Raw genomic sequence first — 19,018 nt, 5'->3', positions numbered from 1 at the left:
TCCCTTGCCTGTTTATTTTCTTAATGGTGTCTTTTGATGAGTAGCAGTTTTTCATTTTTTTTTGATGAAGCCTAATTTTTTTTATGGTTATTGCTTTCTATGACCTAAGAAATCTTGGCTATCTTTTTTTAAGTCATGAACACATTCTCCCATACATTCTCTTTAGAAAGACTTAGGGTTTTACCTTTTATATTTGGGATATTTATTTTGTCTTTTCGCAAGTTTTCAAGACTAGATCTTCTAAAAAAAAATAATACCCCATTAAGGTTACTTTTATACATAAACAAATAAATGAAGCTGAATCATGTTATGAGAAACATATTACAGTGGCTTTTCTGAAAAAAATATGTGCCAATGTGGAATAATTGAAAAGATCAGACCATCTTCCACATTCATGTTTTTTCTAATGAGATTTTACTTTTAAGTAATCTCGACACCCAGTGTGGGACCTGAACCACAACCCCGAGATCAAGAGTCCCATGGTCGCTGACTGAGCCAGCCAGGCAGGCACCCCTTCGTGTTTTGTTTTCAAACACATAATTCAAGAAGAGGAAGAATGGATTCTCTGATTCTACAGCAACCTTGAATTAAAGAGGTGTTCTCAACATACATTTGTGGAGTTAAAAGAAAATTGACCGCAGTATGCATTTGTACATAAGGGGGAATGGTGCAGAGAGAGGAGTAGTCCTGCATCTCACATACGGAATCTGAGAAGAAGAGGAGAGAGGAAACCCTTGTCTTCCTTGATTGCACGGGAAGGAGAACTTTACTCTGCAGGTTCCCATTTGTCTCCACACTTGTTTTCTTCTGCCCCACCCCTTCTGATCTGAGTCAGAGGAGGACCCTGGCCACATTGCTTCAGGCAGAGAATCACGTGTGTTCCTTTACAGGGCCTGGCTCCCCGCTGTTGTGTTGGAAGAGGAATCCGACACCCTCCTCAGTGCCCGGGCCATCTGATAGTCTATGCAACACGGAGCAGTGTTTTAACTCTCACATAACATTTGCTCCAGAAATGGATTTTCTGAAACTTTCCACTTAAATAACTGTGGATTAACTTTCAGGGAGGCCAACATAGTGGAAACTAAGCAGAGCATATAACCCCAGACCGTCAGACAGGTACACATTGTCACAGTTCTGCCTTAATTCACCGCACATTAGTTCCTTTGAAATTTGCGGCTGGAGTCTACACTCTTCACCTTTCAATGTCTGGAAATACATAAATCATCTGGCCATTTGTTCACCTTGTTTAAGCTGCACATCTGTGTGGGGTAAGAATATGTTTGCCAAAGCATAGTGTACTTTTCTAAAAGATTAGACTGGTTCTCCTAACTTAGGGAAGCCATAGAATGTTAGTGATCGTGTTTTTATGCAATCCTGGGAGCGATAACATTACATGTTACCATGCCTCCCCCCAAAGTTTTTTTTTTATGAACTTAGAAAAGTTTCTAATATAAAGGTTATATTCACAACAAATGCTAGTTTGAAAGAACCAAATAGGATTTTGAAGATTACCCTTCTTTAACAATGCCTTAAATTTTTATCTCCTTATCCATTCCTCATTGCTTTCTTTCTCAAGACATTATGGTTTATTGTGTCTCCACTAGGTACCTTGCATGTGATTTACACAGTGAATGGCCCTGCTTTCGGAGCAAGTTAATGATATAATATCCCCATTTATATTCAGAGCAGTCAACACTTTCTAGCTCTCAGAATAATAAAAGCACCTGCATTTAATATACATGGAAGAATGGGAAGGCAAATAGCAGATAAGGCACAATCAGGTAAGTGTAATCAGATAAAATATCACAATATTATAGTAGATCAGCATCTGGTAATGACTTGAATTTTGAAAGACTGACAAACAGCATGGCCTCAAGCAGCCAGGCACACCTCATTCAGAGCAGCTCTTCCCAGAACTGATTGCTCCTCTCCTGTGTTTTCTGGCAGATTGAGCAGGTAGGGGTTGTTCTTATTTTAACTCTTCTGAAACTGCTTTGTGCCACTGGAAAAACACTGGCAATCTTCCTTTTGAGCCCAGATCAGAAACAAAAACAAATGACGTGTCCAAAAGTAAAGCCGTGCGTGCCCCAGCAGTTATCTCAAATTGATCCAAATCAATTTTATTAAAAATAAAAATAAAGCCCGCGGTGATAGGCTGAGCTTTCATTTCCATCTCTGTACTTGGCTGCATGGCATTGACATTTTATTCTTTTTTTTTTTTTCTTTTTTTTTTTTTTTTTTTAAGCAGGGGAAAGCAGTTTATTAGAGACTGATTTGTCTCTGGGAAATTACTGATTTGGGGCCACTGGCAGCTGGTAAACCTAGCTGTGTTATCTCAGGCTTGTGGGAGCCCTCATGTAACACAACCACATGGAGTCAAATAGAAAGCTTCAGATTTGCAAGTCAGAACAGAACAAACCTGATTTATAGAGTGGGATTTAGCAGTTTCCCTCTCCTTTTAAGTTATTCCTTGTGGGAGACCAGTGATCTCTTCAATGAACTCCCTTGAGCTTAGCACATACACTATGGAAGTATGGAGTGCAAGGGCCAAGGCATGGGGAGAGCCCAGGTACCAAGGGTGGTGTCCCAAACATATCTCAGCCCAGGCTCTGCTCTGACCTTGACCTCTGCAGTGGCAGGGCTCCAGCTCCCTCCCAGAGGGATCCCCAAGTGCCTTTGCTCTTATGCGCTGCGGTTGGAATAGGATATCATGTGCAGAAAATGGAATCTGTTGCTCTGTCTTCTGAGAAGAGCTGTACTCCCTCTCTTGTTCCCCAGTTCTGAGGCTTTTGTTTGCTTTTCTAGAGTGGCAGCCCCAGGCACTGGTCAAAAGGTGTATGTTTAAATGAAAATGTCATAAATAGGAGCATGAAAGAGGAAATAACTGTCCATTGCATTTAGAGCAACTCTATTTTTATGGAAATGACTCTGCCCCAAATATCTGTCTCTTCAGCGGGTATAGTGAGCTCAGACTGTGGTAACAAAATACCATAGTCTGGGTGACTTAAAGAACAGAAACTGACTTTCTCGCGGTTCTGGAGGCTGGAAGTCCAAGACCAGGGTGCCAGTGTGGTCGGGTTCTGGTGAGACTTCTCTCCCTGGCTTGCAGATGGTGGCCGTCTCAGTGTGTGCACATATGTCTGATCTCTTCTTTAGAGAGAGAGAAAGCAAGCTTTCTGGTTGTGTCTTCTTATAATGACACCAATCCCACAAGGCTCCCGCCATGACCTCATTTAACATGTATACCTCCCAAAGGCCCTGTCTCCAAACACCATCCAACTGTGGGTTAGGGCTTCACCAAATGAACGGGCGGGGAGAGGGGATACAATGAGTCCATAGCATCACCCAGCAGTGTTACTGTGGCCGTGTGAGTAAGGCTGAGACAAAGAGGGCCACTGTCTGGCCAAAAAGGTTGACATGAAGGTATTAGTCGTTCAGTCCACATCGGAGCAGAGGTCCATTCTCATCCCTTTTTTCCACACAGGCCCACACCCTACCAACACCCACGTTAGACTAGAAGAGAGAGCCATCATAGGACAACGTGCTGTGTCAGGGATTAAGCAGAAAAGTCCCAACTTTCAGGCTGTTCATGGTGTCAGCATTCTCTTGTCTTTTCTACGGTACTTGCCATCCTCACAGGGACAATCTGATTTTCAGAAAATTTCTACTGACCGGAGTGAAAGTAAGGAGTTTGTGGGGAATCATGGGTTAATTACAACCGCCTCTTTTCAGAGCAGCCCGTTTTCTGTGATGTTTTCTCTTACGGAATTATTCATTATGGAATGCATTTGGGAGGTAGGCTGGGATTTACATTTTTCAGTGGAAAAACTGTAAGCCTCTTCAAGATCGTTAGAAGAGATCTGGATTATCAATTGAAGCATGAGCTGCACAATACTGAAAATGGAAAACACCTCCCCCAGAGGTTGGTTGCTTGGTTGGAGTTTTTTTGTTTTGTTTTGTTTTGTTTTGCATTTTAGTTGTGGCCTGAGAGGGAAGGAGCAAAGCAGCCTATTGTTCTAACTTGTCATGAGTCTGGGCCATGAAAAGCCATGCGAGTCATGTTATAAAGAGATGCATCACTATTTGATTTGTGATACAGAGAGCCTGAGGGAAAGCACAATTGGGGTTATTTCGGCTTCTAAATTGAAAACATTTCTGCTTCTGCCGGAAACCTCATTAAGAAGTATTTAATAAATAGTAATGGGGATCATGCAAACCAGCCAAATTATTTTCTGGTTCCATCTGCATTCCTCATGCTTTCATCTGTCCTCTTCTTGGAGGGTGAAGATACCATGGTAAGTAATTAAGTAGTAACACAGTTATCTGAAGGAGGGCGTGAGCATTGATTCATCTTGAGCTTTGAGGTATAGATTTTTCTGTAGGTAATGGGGTATGATGCATAAGACAGGGGTTTATATATGTTGCCACCATCATCCCATTTGGGGGGCAGGTAACATACTGATCTCTTAGAAGTGATAGTGGGAATAGGTTAAGAAGAATAAAAAGGGGGCACCTGGGTGGCTCAGTGGGTTAAAGCCTCTGCTTTCGGCTCAGGTCATGATCCCAGGATCCTGGGATCGAGCCCCACATGGGGCTCTCTGCTCTGCAGGGAGCCTGCTTCCCATCCTCTCTCTGTCTGCCTCTCTGCCTACTTGTGATCTCTGTCAAATAAATAAATTTTAAAAAAAGGAAGAATAAAAAGACGTGTGTGTGTGTGTGTGTGTGTGTGTATGTGATGGCATCGACCGTCAAGTGGGATAAGATTCTTTAGCTGAAGGGAGCTCCTGGATGTCTCAGATGGTTAAGCATCTGCCTTTGTCTGCCTTTGTCTGCCTTCCACTCAGGTCCTGATCTCCAGGTCCGGAGATAGAGTCCCATGTTGGGCTCCCAGCTCAGCAGAGAGTCTGCTTTTCCCTCTGCCTCTCTCCCTGCTTGTTCTCGCTCTCTCTCTCTCTCAAATAAATGAATAAAATCTTTAAAAAGAACTGTTACCTGAAGGCAGGATTTTTGATTACTTTTTAAGGACTGTGTGATTTGTTCCTTTCCTCTGTACCTAATTTGCGTTGAAGGTTTTGGGTGACAATAAAAAGATACTTCTTAGTTACCTTTGCAATTATATTTGAGTCCCATGCTGTAAGTGAAGTCTGAGTCTGCCTTTGTTAAATACAGACCCCAGATCTAAATCTTCAAGCTTCTGGAATGAGAAAAGATTAGATCTTCATGCAGGTTAGTTGTTAGAAAGTCATTTAACTTTTTGCTACAGCTTTCTCATTTCAAAAGCAGGAACATATTATTTTCTGCCAGATTTAATAAGCTACTCATTTCTTAGTTGAATTCTCTAGGTATTTGTCAGATTTTGTCATTAGGTGATGGGGCACAACAATTGTTTAATAGATTGTTGCTATAAAGACATTATAAAGATACATATATGAATACTTCTAAGAAACAAGCGTGCATAGTTGGAGATGACAAATTGTTAAATATCAGAAATGATTAGTGGAGAAAAACCATCTGCAAAAAGAATAACTTAGCTGAGTAATGAGTGCTATGATTAACATATTCTGCAAATCTATCAATACTAGGGCTCAGCATGTCCTTGTTACTCTCTAAAATTAATAATGACAGATACCAAGACCCTATTAATATTTTAATACTCTAATAGGCACAGGCAAGCATGCAGCAGAGAAGAATGTCAATTAGTGGTCAGGGGTGCCAGGCCATCTTGAGAGAGTCTGCCCAGTGGGAGAGTGAGGTTCTCATACGGCTTTCTTCTTCCTGGGTTCGTTCTCGTACCGGCACCCACGTTCTGAAAAGGTACTAATTTTGAACCGAGGGATGTGCTAGCACGAGGCAAAAGCCCACAGAGTTTTTAGCATTCTTTATGCCCATAGCATAGTTTAAGGAATAGTAATGTTTGTGTCAGTATGTATCCTTCAATGTTCTGTCATCTGAAAACTAGTGGGAACTTTTACAAAGAATATATATCCTGGGAGTTTGAAGAAATAGGTTTGTCTCTGATTCTGACACTGGCAGTCTCGAATCATCTCCAAGTTCATCCTCAGTAGAAATGATAGAATGTGTACAGACTACTGTGGGATACTTGGAAGAATAAATCTGAGTGGAAGAAGGAAAGAAAAGGAAACAGTGAAATAACACACATAGAGGACTTGTGGTGGTGCCTCACACACCACCTTGAGGAGGCCCACAAGCAGTGTTGACTTCCCCTTTTTTGCTTCTGAGGGGCCCCTTTCTACAGCATGACCTTCCTGTGTGGCTTACAACATAATTTCCAGCACTCATAAAAGTTGCCTCAGAGTTGACTTCAGATTTGGAGATATAATGATAGTAATGATAGTTCCCTCTTGTAATAATATGTCCCTGGAATGTGACACCCATAGGGGCTGCTCCTTGAAGTCCGTCTTTCAGTGCCTCATCTCTGGGTGGTTTTGAAGGATCATTTGTTAGAGGCTATACAGGACCAGAGAGACCACATCACAAAGACTGGGTATTTTTCAACTGAACTGTCCTTTTTTTTTTTTCCCAATTCAAGATTTTATTTATTTATTTGTCAGAGACAGAGAGAGCACACCAGCATAGGGAACAGCAGGCAGAGGGAGACACAGACTCCCTGCTGAGCAAGAAGCCTGATGGGGGACCCTGGGATCACAACCTGAGCTGAAGGCAGACGCTTATCTGACTGAGCCACCAAGTGTCCCAAGGCTGCAGACATTTATGGTAATACGGCTTTTGCACAAAGAATGAAGACAGGGCATTTTGCCATGAGGCCCTAAAATCTTATGTGGCCAGCTGCAGGTAAGGGCTAGTTGGAGTGGTGCTAAGGCTTCTCTGGTACAGTGAGGCAGAGGCGGACAAGGGGTCGGGGAATAAGGTACAAGAATAGAAGAGCCATGTCATACAATATTCTGCCCTGCAGCTCCAGGGCAAAACGTACAGGTCTACAGGAAGGGGAAGAAGAGCATGGCTAGAGGAAACTAAGAAAAAGACCTAGAGGACCCCAGATCTGAAGAAGGTACAAGAAATGTTTAGGTGCCTTTATATGGGGCTAGAGAGACGAGCCTCCTTGGCAGTGTTTGATGATGGAAGACAGGGATCGAATTGTAAGGGAATAATTTTAAAAAGAGAGAAGAAATGTAGGTCTTGTCTCTGAGCTCAAACTATAATCAGATGACTAAAAATGAATCATTGTCCCCCAAAAATGGTTGCGGGGGGTAGGGGGATCATCGCCAGCTGAAGTGTAAGAAAACTCCAGGAACAGAACTAATCCTGGTCTTGGACAGATGCTGGCAGCTGTGACCAAACCTGTATTTGAGGGTATTAGTCCTGGGGCAAGCATACCCATTCCTGGCAAAACACTGCTTTTTCTTTCTTTTTATTTTTGGAATCATGCCTCTTTTCTTCTGGCTTTTACTTTCTCACTGTAGAAATCAGTTGTGGTATTTAGATTAGAAATTTCAGGACACATGGGTGGCTCTGTTGGTTAAGCATCTGCCTTCCGCTTAGGTTATGATCCCTGGGTCCTGGGATCGGGTCCCATATCAGGCTTCTTGATCAGTGGGGAGTCTGTTTCTCCCTCTGCCTGCTGCTCCTCCTGCTTATGCTCTCTCTCTCTCTCGCAAATAAATAAATAAAATCTTTTTAAAAAACAAAAAACATCCGCAGCCGCTTCGCCATCGCCACACCTCATTTTTTTCTCTTTTCCAGAACCACCCCCCCCCCCAAACGCACACCTTAATGTGACAGTAATAAATAGTTCTGCTTACAGAAGGTTTAGTGCATGCCGGGTGATTGTGATAGATATTTACTTACACCACTGATCCTTGTAGCATCCACAAGGGTAGATATTTTATATTAATTTTAGATAGGAGGAAACCAATTCTCAGATTGTTTAAATAACCCCCAGATCATGCAACTCTGGAGGCAGGTGCTGTTTCTGCTACACTATGTTGCATTTCAGCCTATGGAGGCCCAGGTCAATTTTTGTTGTTTTGTTCATTTCAGCTCTTCACTTTCAGAAACAATATTATTTCGCCAAAAAGAAAAACATTCCACTGCCCTTTATAATACATCAACTTGCTGTTTTATTTTTTCTTACATATGCTTCTGCTCTGTTTATCTTCATACCTATTCAGAGGAGTTAAGTTCATAATAAGGATGTAATCCTTATTCTAAAAATAAGTCCATAAGCACCTTCTTTGTTGTTCTCTTCTGTATTGTCATCTTAACAGCTGCATAATTTTTGTCAAACGGGTTTATCATCGTTTTAAGTTTTTTTTTCCTATTGCAGAACTTTGAGGTTATTTCCATTTTGCACTGAGATAAATTATGTTGTAATAAGGGTATTTATGTACTTTTTAAGATTAATGGTAATACACTGGCTTTTAAAGCCTTTTTTATTGTGGAAATTGTGACACATTCACAAGAGACTAGAAGGAACCTGCACCCTCCTATCACTCCTTTCAGTAAAAACCAACATTTGGGGGCGCCTGGGTGGCTCAGTGGGTTAAAGCCTCTGCCTTCTGCTCAGGTCATGATCTCAGAGTCCTGGTATCAAGCCCCGCTTCGGGCTCTCTGCTCAAGCAGGGAGCCTGCTTCCTCCTCTCTCTCTCCGCCTGTCTCTCTGCCTACTTGTGATCTCTGTCAAATAAATAAATAAAAATCTTAAAAAAAAATTTTTTTTGCTCATGTTGTCTCAGCGACTCCACCACTTTTTTCTTGAGAACATGAAAGAAAATTTCCAAGTATCTTGTCATTGCATCAGCACAGACTTTAACTGATTCAGTGTCCTCTAACAGTCTATGTTTAAATATCCCTGATTATCACCAGAGTGACTTTTCACATTTGCTTTGTGCAAGTTAGGATCCGAATACAGTCTACAGGGCACATGGGTGGTTCAGATGGTTAAGCGTCTGCCTTCGGCCCAGGTCATGATCCCAGAGTCCTGGGATCAAGTCCCACATCGGGCTCCCTGTTCAGCAGGGGGCCTGCTTCTCCCTCTTCCTCTGCTGCTCTCCCTGCTTGTGCTGTCTCGCTCTGTCAAATAAATAAATAAAATCTTAAAATACGGTCTACACATTGCAGTTGGTTGTTAATGTCATTAAAGTTTCATTCATTCCAAACAGTGCACACACACACACACACACACACACACACACACACATCTTTTAATGCCATCAATTTGTTGGCTGAACCATGTCAGAACTTCTATAGACTGTCCAGCATTTCTAAGGTTGGTGGTTTCTTCAAGGTAGCCTCAACTACTGGTTTATCTACTATATTTATTTTAGCCGATAGTTGGATGTGGGAGCTTAAGAAGTTTGAGGTCAAACTTAGCATACTTCTTAGAACATTTTACCAGATTATAAGCTTCTCTTCTTTCTTGTTCTGCCAAAAAGCCTCTTTTGTGGGTCATTCATTCATATACAAGCCCATTCATGTCAGGCACAGGTAACTGGATTGCTGCCAATCCCAGCCTCTTCTGCCCCACGTGCTGGACCCAGTGTTAACATTAACTGATGTCCTGATAGCCCATCAGCCTTAGCAGAGATCTAGGAATTGCCTGAAATACTTTTGAAAGCAGTTAGTGGCCCAAGAGAAACCTGGATTTGAAAGAGAAATAATTGAGAATTGAGGAAGGAAGCCTCAACTGTAGACACTGAATGTTCTGGTTCACAGGTTAAATTCAAGTAGATCAGGCATAACTGTTATATTGATGCCTTTACATGTCAGAGAAGGGCTGAGACCTACCTCTGTTTTTAGGCTTCTATACTCATTGAACTTAGGGTAGTTTGAGGTTCCTCCTTCTGAGAGTGTTAATGGGAAAGGCCTTTGTCATAAACCCCTAAGTTCCATCTGCTTCCATCTGCTTCCTGAGTCTGGTTCTATTGTCCTGAATCCTTGGTCACCATGAGGGAGCCCTGGCTAGAGCAGGGGGCTAGGACACTTTCCTTTCTCCCTAGAACACATTCTCCTTGTATTTTAGATATAGTGTTTGAGGGCCTCTTCAGAGCCACAAATGCCCAAAGTCCCACCAAACAGAAGAAAGAGATGTCCAAGATGTGAGATTCCCAGAATTGCCCAGGAATTGGGAGAGGCAGAGCGAGTCTCCTGTCTTTCTGGTCTCAGGAAATTGTAAGGCATGTGTGGTTTTCCCACTAGGTCATTAGGCAAAGTGGGATCTTCCACATCCTGGTTGCCTGACTCTTCATTCCAACCCACTACATCTGCACACTCTGTAGGTAAAGCTTTAGTGTTCCTGTGCAGGAAAACATAACGTCCCACAGCAACCCTCTCTGCCATCCTGCAACTAAAAATGCAGGATCAAGGCGCTGTTACATTTTTCAAACGTATGCCAAAGGCAGTTATGTTACTGTGTTCATGGGAACATGGGTGGAAAGAGCTCATGACGATAGCTGCAGTGAGATGAGAGCTGTGAAGTGCTTTATTTAAGGGGGTGGCTTCTCTTTGGGGACTGAAGTCAGTGATCTGAATGTTTTTCTTTTATCTGTTTGGACAGGCTAAGTAAGGAATGGAGACTTTGAATTTTGACTTTGAGCTGTAGGAACAGAGAGACTTTCTTCATTCTTTCAGCTTCTGGTTGCTCATTTGTTTTATTCATTGCGACGGTACGGGATAGCCACCCTCACTAGCAGGTCAGTCACAGAAACCGGGGATCTGAAAATGGGGGAGGGGCTCCACATTAGGTCACCTAATCGTGTATGGCATTGTTTAAAACTGTTTTTGGCAACTTGGTCTTTGCCCAGTGTAAGTGTTAACCATTTTTTCCCATTTACTTTTCTTAGGAAGTGGCTTGGCTGTGTATGAGGTATTACTGAGAATCCTCACGACTCTTCCGTTTTTTGCCGCTTGTCTCCACATATGCCTCTTTCGGCACAGTAAGCGATTCTCTTTTTCAATTCACCTTTAAAATACTCACAGCTTTAAAAATGGACACTCACGTAACCTGCAGTCTATTTGCAGCATCTGTTCTTTGTGTGATTCTTACTATTCTGATAGTCCTATGTGTGTGCAAATACTATGAGTACAAGGAATGTGTGTGCGATGGAGTATTGGTGAGTTGCCATCAAGGAGAGGAGAAAACAGTGTCCTTCCTGCCTCTTTGTGACACAAGGAATAGAAGTGAAATTGAAAGGAGGATATTGCTTTAATCTCGAGTTTATACCAATAACTAAAGTAAGGATCTCTTTAAATATTAAGGTTTGGTATTTCTCTGGGGTAGCAAGACCTAGGCTAGAGAGGGTGGTGTTTTCTTAAACTAGCCAGTAATTTGCCAGTTAAGCCCATTTGTAAGTTATGAGGCTCTGTACTCAGTGGAAGGCAACAGTGTCTTGGCTGGTAGAGTCAATCATAATGGACTTCACAGCTAAAACAGGACCTAAGAGAGCACACTGTACCTTGAACGTGATAAACTGAAGCTGCTGAGTTTTTCTAGATCCCGCAGCTGTTAGTTGCTGAGCTTAGTTAAGTTTTTTTTTTTAAGATTTTATTTATTTATTTGACAGAGAGAGATCACAAGTAGGCAGAGAGGCAGGCAGAGAGAAAGAGGAGGAAGCAGGCTCCCCACAGAGCAGAGAGCCTGATGTGGGACTCGAACCCAGGACCCTGAGATCATGACCTGAGCCGAAGGCAGCGGCCTAACCCACTGAGCCACCCAGGTGCCCCCTTAGTTAAGTTTTTTCCCCCCAATCCCTATGCTTTAAATTTAGACGATACTAAGTAGAAATGTGCTTTCTTTTACTTTTTTTTTTTTGAACTTATTATCATGGATTATTTCTCATTTTATAATAGGTGTTAGTTTTATATTCAATGTTCTTGTCACTTAATAGTGTTATTTAGCAGGTGCCTGGGTGGCTCCGTGGGTTAAGCCTCTGCCTTCAGCTCAGGTCATGAACCCAGGATCCTGGGATGGAGCCCCGCATCGTGCTTTCTGCTCAGCGGGGAGCCTACTTCCCCCTCTCTCTCTGCCTGCCTCTCTGCCTACTTGTGATATCTCTCTGTCAAATAAATAAATAAAATCTTCCAAAAAAATAGTGTTATTTGGCAAATATTAAAAAATGAACAGGCCCACCAAAATGATGCCAGACTATGTCTCTTTGCTGGTCATTTTGAAGTTGTAAAAACAGTGAGTAACTCCATTATGTTTCTTTGCCTGAGTTTTCATCAACATCAAAACTATATATGTTCACTAATGCAGGAAGGACAAAAATCATTCAAGTAGTAAGTGAAGAATGTTGGTGATTATTTCCCAGGTCCATGACAAAAATTTGCCCCTCATCCTCCCTGATGGAAAATATAAGTTAGTTGGCACCAAAAATGGATAATCACTTTCTGCTTTGAGATCTGGTATAGACACAACTCTTTGCTAGAAAAGGAAAGTATGCCTTTCCTTCCTTGCCTTTGTGCTTATCCAGATTTTGTCTTTTCCTTTCAGTGCCTTCCGTTTATTTAATTCTTTTGTTTGTTGTTATTGTTAAAAACCCATTTATTGAGGAATGATTGACATATAAAAACTGTACGTATTTAATGTACATAACTTGAGGAGTTTGGAGATAAGTATACACCCATGATACCATCACCATGATCTGTGCCATAAACCTGTCCATCACCTCCAAAAGTTTTCTGCTGCCCTCTTTACTTACTTTTTCTCACTTATTTAATTCTTATCTTCTGGCACTCTGCTTTTGAAAAGACCTTTCTGTAATCCATGAATACCTTTCACTCTTTGTTTGATAATGTTACCTTGCTGTATCCTCATCATATCCTGTGAATATATATGATTGGTAACTCAGGGAAATTGGAAGGTTCAACCCATCAGTGGTCAGTCTATATTCATTTCCTTCCATTGCATAAACGGTTCTGGCTTTTAAACAAAGGAGTAAATTTCTGTGTGTATGGATGCAGCTAAAATAAAAAAGCTGGACTATCAGACATGAATCAAATGTGCTGTACAGACTAATCCATTATTCGAATATATCTGGGACTGCATGAATTAATCTTAATCATGTTTATTCTTTTAAAAGCATCAACAGTTAAACATTGCATATCTCATTATTAAAAATGGTTTTGGAACTGAGATGTAATCTCCTAAATTAAGGAATAAAAATAAGAGCAAGATGATCCAGCTAACCATTTTTCTTCTTCAAACTTGAAATAAATGGAGATCAAGAAAGTTAGACATCTTTAAATAAATCAGAAGTCTTATGACATTTCTAGTATTTTATTAACAAAGTTTTGATTTGATTTATCTCTTTAAAATAACTAGCAAGGTATTCTCTAAGTGCTGAGACATAAATTACAAACACGAAACCTTGATTTATGGTAATGGTGGATAATATGTGGGACATGGCAAGTTGTCATGGATTTTACAACATTCCTCGAGTTGGGGGTTGAAATCGTAGAAAAGTACTGGAATAAAGTGCTGCCTTAGGCCTCGTTCGTTGATATATAGACGATGGCTGTCTTCTGAGAAATGATATAATCCTGATGATGTGAACTTGAACTTCTCTTCCAGGCACCTCCAGATTTTAGCGAAATCTGCTCAACATTTCCGAATCCCTGTGATGGATCAGAGGCATTCAGATCTCTGCAAAGACATCAGAGGAGGAAAAGCAAAGAAGTGTCTGCGTTGGTAAATATGGGGTCTCTGCGATCTCTTGCAGAATGTTAATATTTTCATGTTTCTCAAAGTACCTTCATCTCCCCCTTCCTCGTAGGCCCTCCGTGACACCACTGCTCAGAACGTTCAATTCTGTGTCAGTCCAAAGCAAGCCCTCTGTAATGCTTACCTGGGCCTCTGAGCATTACCAGGGAGAAACTGCCCAGTTCTGCAGATCGGCCCCATGTCATGCTTCCATTTACCGACCTCAAGATCTGTCACTGGCCTCGTGCACCATCTCCTGTTCTTTGCCTGGCTGACCTCTCCCCAGCTTTTAGGTCTCAGCATACACTTAAAGCCTCAGAGAAACCCTCCCCGATCTCCTTATCTGATTACACTCTCCCTGGCCTGGTTTCCTATTCATTTCTATTGTGAAGCTTTGCAATTTATAAATTTTTTTTTTTAAAGATTTTATTTATTTACTTGAGAGAGAGACAGTGAGAGAGAGCATGAATGAGGAGAAGGTCAGAGAGAGAAGCAGACTCCCCATGGAGCTGGGAATCCGATGCGGGACTCGATCCCGGGACTCCGGGATCATGACCTGAGCCGAAGGCAGTCGTCCAACCAACTGAGCCACCCAGGCGTCCCTGCAATTTATAAATTTTTGTTTAGTCTCTGCCTGACTGTTTGTCTCCACAACTAATTTCTTGTACCCAGGGACAGCATCTGTGTGATTAATACCCATAATATAGCTCTTCCTGCCACACAGTAGGCACTCAGGGAGAGTTTTTGTGTGAATGAATGAATTGTAAGATTGGGTTTGGAGACGAAACATTCTATAGTAACAAAAGGAAGTTTAGAAAGCATCGCCAGCCGTGAATATGGCCTTGGCACAAGAGCTACCTCGCAGATGTCAGGCTGTGCACTACAGTTGCATATGTCACATAAACATCGTGTGTGTGGTGAGATAGTGACTCTTGTGCTCTGAATTTGGAGCACATGGCTATTGCTGAGCCTTTCTAAACAGTGGTTCTCAACCTCCTTTTGTCTGCAGGTGCGCACAGGCTGATGCCCTGCTGACGTGTCCCATGTGACGACAGCCAGCATCGCGTGTGCTCCCACAGCCCTGGCTCTTCCCACACTTCTGTCTCTCCCACTCAGGAAACCATTTGCGGATGCAAGGGAGTGAGTGGGTGTGGATGTGAGGCCATTAGAAGGATTCCCTTAAGTCTGTTCTCCTTTATATTCAAAAGCAAAAGATAAACCCGTTGTAAATTTGGGGTTTAAAAAAATTAGCCATGCCATCAGGGAAATACAAATCAAAACCACAATGAGATATCACCTCACACCAGTCAGAATGGCTAAAATCAACAAGTCAGGAAATGACAGATGCTGACGAGGATGCGGAGAAAGGGGAACCCTCCTACACTGTTGGTGGGAATGCAAGCTGGTGCAGCCACTCTGGAAAACAGCATGGAGGTTCCTCAAAATGTTGAAAATAGAACTGCCCTATGACCCAGCAATTGCACTATTGGGTATTTACCCTAAAGATACAAACGTAGTGATTCAAAGGGGCACGTGCACCCGAATGTTTATAGCAGCAATGTCCACAATAGCCAAACTATGGAAAGAACCTAGATGTCCATCAACAGATGAATGGATCAAGAAGATGTGGTATATATACACAATGGAATACTATGCAGCCATCAAAAGAAATGAAATCTTGCCATTTGCGACAACATGGATGGAACTAGAGCGTATCATGCTTAGCGAAATAAGTCAAGCAGAGAAAGACAACTATCATATGATCTCCCTGATATGAGGAAGTGGTGATGCAACATGGGGGCTTAAGTGGGTAGGAGAAGAATCAATGAAACAAGACGGGATTGGGAGGGAGATAAGCCATAAGTGACTCTTAATCTCACAAAACAAACTGAGGGTTGCTGGGGGGAGGGGGGTTGGGAGAAGGGAGTGGGATTATGGACATTGGGGAGGGTATGTGCTTTGGTGAGTGCTGTGAAGTGTGTAAACCTGGCGATTCACAGACCTGTACCCCTGGGGATAAAAATATGTTTATAAAAAAATAAAAAATTAAAAGAAAGAAAGAAAGAAAGAAAGAAAGAAAGAAAGAAAGAAAGAAAGAAAGAATTAGCCATGCGTTACTTGCTATGTATCTCACACCTGATCAAGACACATCAGTGTGGCATGACCTGTGATTTTTAATTGGTGGGTTTTTTTTTTAAGATTTTATTTTTCTATTTGAGAGAGAGAGAGTGAGCACAAGCAGGGGAGAGGGGATTAGGGAGAGGGAAAAGAAGACTTCCTGCTGAGCAGGGAGCCCAACACGGGGCTCAATCCCAGGACCCCAAGATCATGACCTGACCAAAAGGTGGAGGCCCAACCCACTGAGCCACCCAAGTGCCCCTGGATAAATTTCTAAAATGCCAATTCAGGGGCACCTGGGTGGCTCAGTCAGTTAAATGTCGGCCTTCTGCTCAGGTCATGATCTCAGAGTTCTGGGATTGAGCCCCCATCGGACTCTTTGCTCAGCAGGGAGCCTGCTTCCCACCCCCTCTCTGCCTGCCTCTCTGCCTACTTGTGATCTCTGTCAAATAAATAAATGAAACCTTAAAAAAAAAGAGAGAGAGAGATTTATCCCAAACCACTGAGGAGAATTTTGTTGCTCATGTAAGCTTTGGGGAAGAAGAGAATGCATGAGTTGAGAGTGCAAAGAACCAAGCCCTACAGGAGAGGAACTCATGGAAATAATAATTGGATTAAAGTATGCACTGTGACTTGTAAGGTATCGTCTCTGATGCACTCCCTCAATGACTAATGTAAAATAATTATTTAAGTTGAACCGTATGAATGTAGATATGAGATATCTTTAGCTAAAAATACCATTTCATATGATTCGAACTAAATTGTTTATTAATATTTTCTCTTGTTTTTCAAAAATGCACTTGGAACTATCAGCACTTGTGAAAATGAGAAAAAACAGCATTAACAGTGGATTTCTTGGTCTCCCTTTTAGTGTCTTTTCTCAGTACAAGTAAACTAATCAATGAACCTGTTGATTGTGGTTACGCATCCCTAGCCCAGCACTGGTCTAAGTGCTATCTGGGGGATACAGAGGAGCTGGGGATAGCACCGGCCATAAAAAGTTACAGTCCAGATGGAAGAACAAGATACATCTGGAAAATAAAACATTTTATACATACTAAATTATGCCTTCCTAACAAATAAAGAAGAATGGCTTGTTTGGCACTGTTGTTCCTCTTGTCTTACCATATATATTTTTTTAAAAACGTTTTATTTTGAAAAATAATTTTATATTAATTAAAGAATTACAATGATAGTACAGAAATATACTCAGCTTTCTTACATAACTATGATACAATTATCAAAGTAAAATATCGCCATGGGTACATTACTGTTCACGAAGGTACAGACTTCACTCAGATTTCACAAGTTTTCCTACTGATACACTTTTTCTGTTCCAGGATCCAATCTGATGACAATACCACATTACCTTTAGCATATATGTATTTTAATAATTATACTATATAAAAGAAAGAAGAAAAGCATTTTAGGGCACCTGGGTGGCTCAGTGGGTTAAGCCTCTGCCTTCGGTTCAGGTCATGATCTCAGGGTCCTGGGATAGAGCCCCGCGTCAGGCTTTCTGCTCAGCGGGGAGCCTGCTTCCCCCCCCCCACCTGCCTGCCTCTTTGCCTACATGTGATCTCTCTCTGTCAAATAAATAAATAAAATCTTTTAAAAGAAAAGAAAAGAAAAGCATTTTACCTGTACTCAGATATCACTGCTGTTAATATTTTGGTGTATCCCTTGACGACAACACACACATCAGACATCACACATGTCAGGATCAAACTGCATACCTGTCTTTGTACTCTATTTTTAAAAATTTAACAAATTATAAATACTACCTTATTTATTAATGTCTGAAAATATGTTTAACATGTGTGTAATTTTTACCATATGGATGTGATAACAAAAGCTATGTTCACACTCCGTACACACTATGTTGAATGCGTGTGTCCATTTTCCCTCTTCCAGATGCCACTGTGATGATTTTCAGTGCACGTGAGCTCTGGGCAGCTTTCATATTTCTGTAGGTTATTGACAAGGAAGAAAATATAAGATGAAGATCTATGGATTTTCCTCTTTTATTATCTTTTTATTGAGACATCTTTTATTATAGTTTTAAATTCAAGAGCAGCACATTTAAACTATACTGAAATCTCTCAAATTGAAAATGAAACTCTTCTACTCTGGTAGGCTTACTTCCCTGAGGAAAAGAAAGTATCATGAGGTCTCTGGCTTTAGTTTGAACCTGTGCTCTTGAAATTATGAGGGGTGTTTCCAGCAATGGTGTAAAAATGCAGCTTCAAACCTGAGCTTTTTTTAAGTGTGCAACATTCCCATGGGATCTCAGGAAGAATATTCTAGCTCCGTTATCTTTTGATTTGTGGCCAAGGGTGCCATTCCTTGGACGTGTCCTGTTGTGTGTGGATGACCATTTTTATTTTCAGGATTTGGCTGCTTGTTTGTTTCTGGGGAGTCAGTTTCATGACTAGGTAGCAGAGAGCAGCACTGGGAAAAAAGGATCTCCTGATTGTTCCTGCCTCTTCGAGTAGATCATTCATCTCTTCTGAAGACACTGAGGCCCGCAGGGGCAGGGCCTGGAGCTGCCATCCGTTGGCACTGTTGTTGGCCATGAGAGGATCAGGTAAGCGTCCTGGGTCCTTGACTCCTAAAGTCATTATCCTATGGTTGGACACTGGGCACACTGTCGATGTTGGAGCTGACCACAAGCAGGGAACAGAGCATGGGTAATGAATGTGGCAGAGTATGGCCTCTGAAGTGAGACAGGCCTGGACTCAAATTGGTCGGATCCAGAGCCTACTAAGGATTCTTTGCCTTTGAAGTAACTGAGTCCCTCTGCACCTGAGCTTCCCAACTGTAAAGATGAGGTTGTTAGCCACTCTGTTACGTAGTTTGAAGAAGATGTGAAAATGTTCGGTTCTATTTACCTGACACGTCTGTGCCATCAAATAAAAGTTTGTTAAATGAAGGGATGGATGAATGACCCATGGAGCCAGTTCAACCCCCTATTTTTAAAATGGCCATTTGTGGGGCACCTGGGTGGCTCAGTGGGTTAAAGTTTCTGCCTTTAGCTCGGGTCATGATCCCAGTGTCCTGGGATAGAGCCCCGCATCGGGCTTTCTGCTCAGCGGGGAGCCTGCTTCCTCCTCTCTCTCTGCCTACTTGTGATCTCTGTCTGTCAAATAAATAAATAAAATCTTTAAAAAAAAAAGGCCATTTGTGATTGAAAGTATAAGAAGTATCAATGCCATGAGTTAA

At 41.8% G+C, this 19,018-nt stretch overlaps 1 long non-coding RNA gene across 6 annotated transcripts; it reads left to right on the top strand.

The window, feature by feature from the left end:
• The first annotated feature begins 483 nt into the window (after positions 1–483).
• On the top strand, positions 484–15,228 carry LOC309846882. Of its 6 annotated transcripts, XR_014302180.1 has the most exons (8): positions 484–1,268; positions 1,605–1,781; positions 3,485–3,682; positions 6,573–6,813; positions 10,535–10,670; positions 10,821–10,913; positions 13,550–13,666; positions 14,688–15,228. It is a non-coding gene; the product is annotated as an uncharacterized lncRNA (long non-coding RNA). The 6 variants fall into 6 exon arrangements; XR_014302181.1 differs by having other exon boundaries at positions 487–1,781; positions 6,573–6,735; XR_014302182.1 differs by having other exon boundaries at positions 487–1,781.
• The last annotated feature ends 3,790 nt before the right edge of the window (positions 15,229–19,018 follow it).

Source organism: Mustela nivalis (genome assembly GCF_964662115.1).
Source record: "Mustela nivalis genome assembly, chromosome: 13".
Taxonomy (NCBI): Eukaryota; Metazoa; Chordata; class Mammalia; order Carnivora; family Mustelidae; genus Mustela; species Mustela nivalis.
Note: the sequence above shows the minus strand (reverse complement) of the source record. Positions and strands in the feature narration are given on the sequence as shown.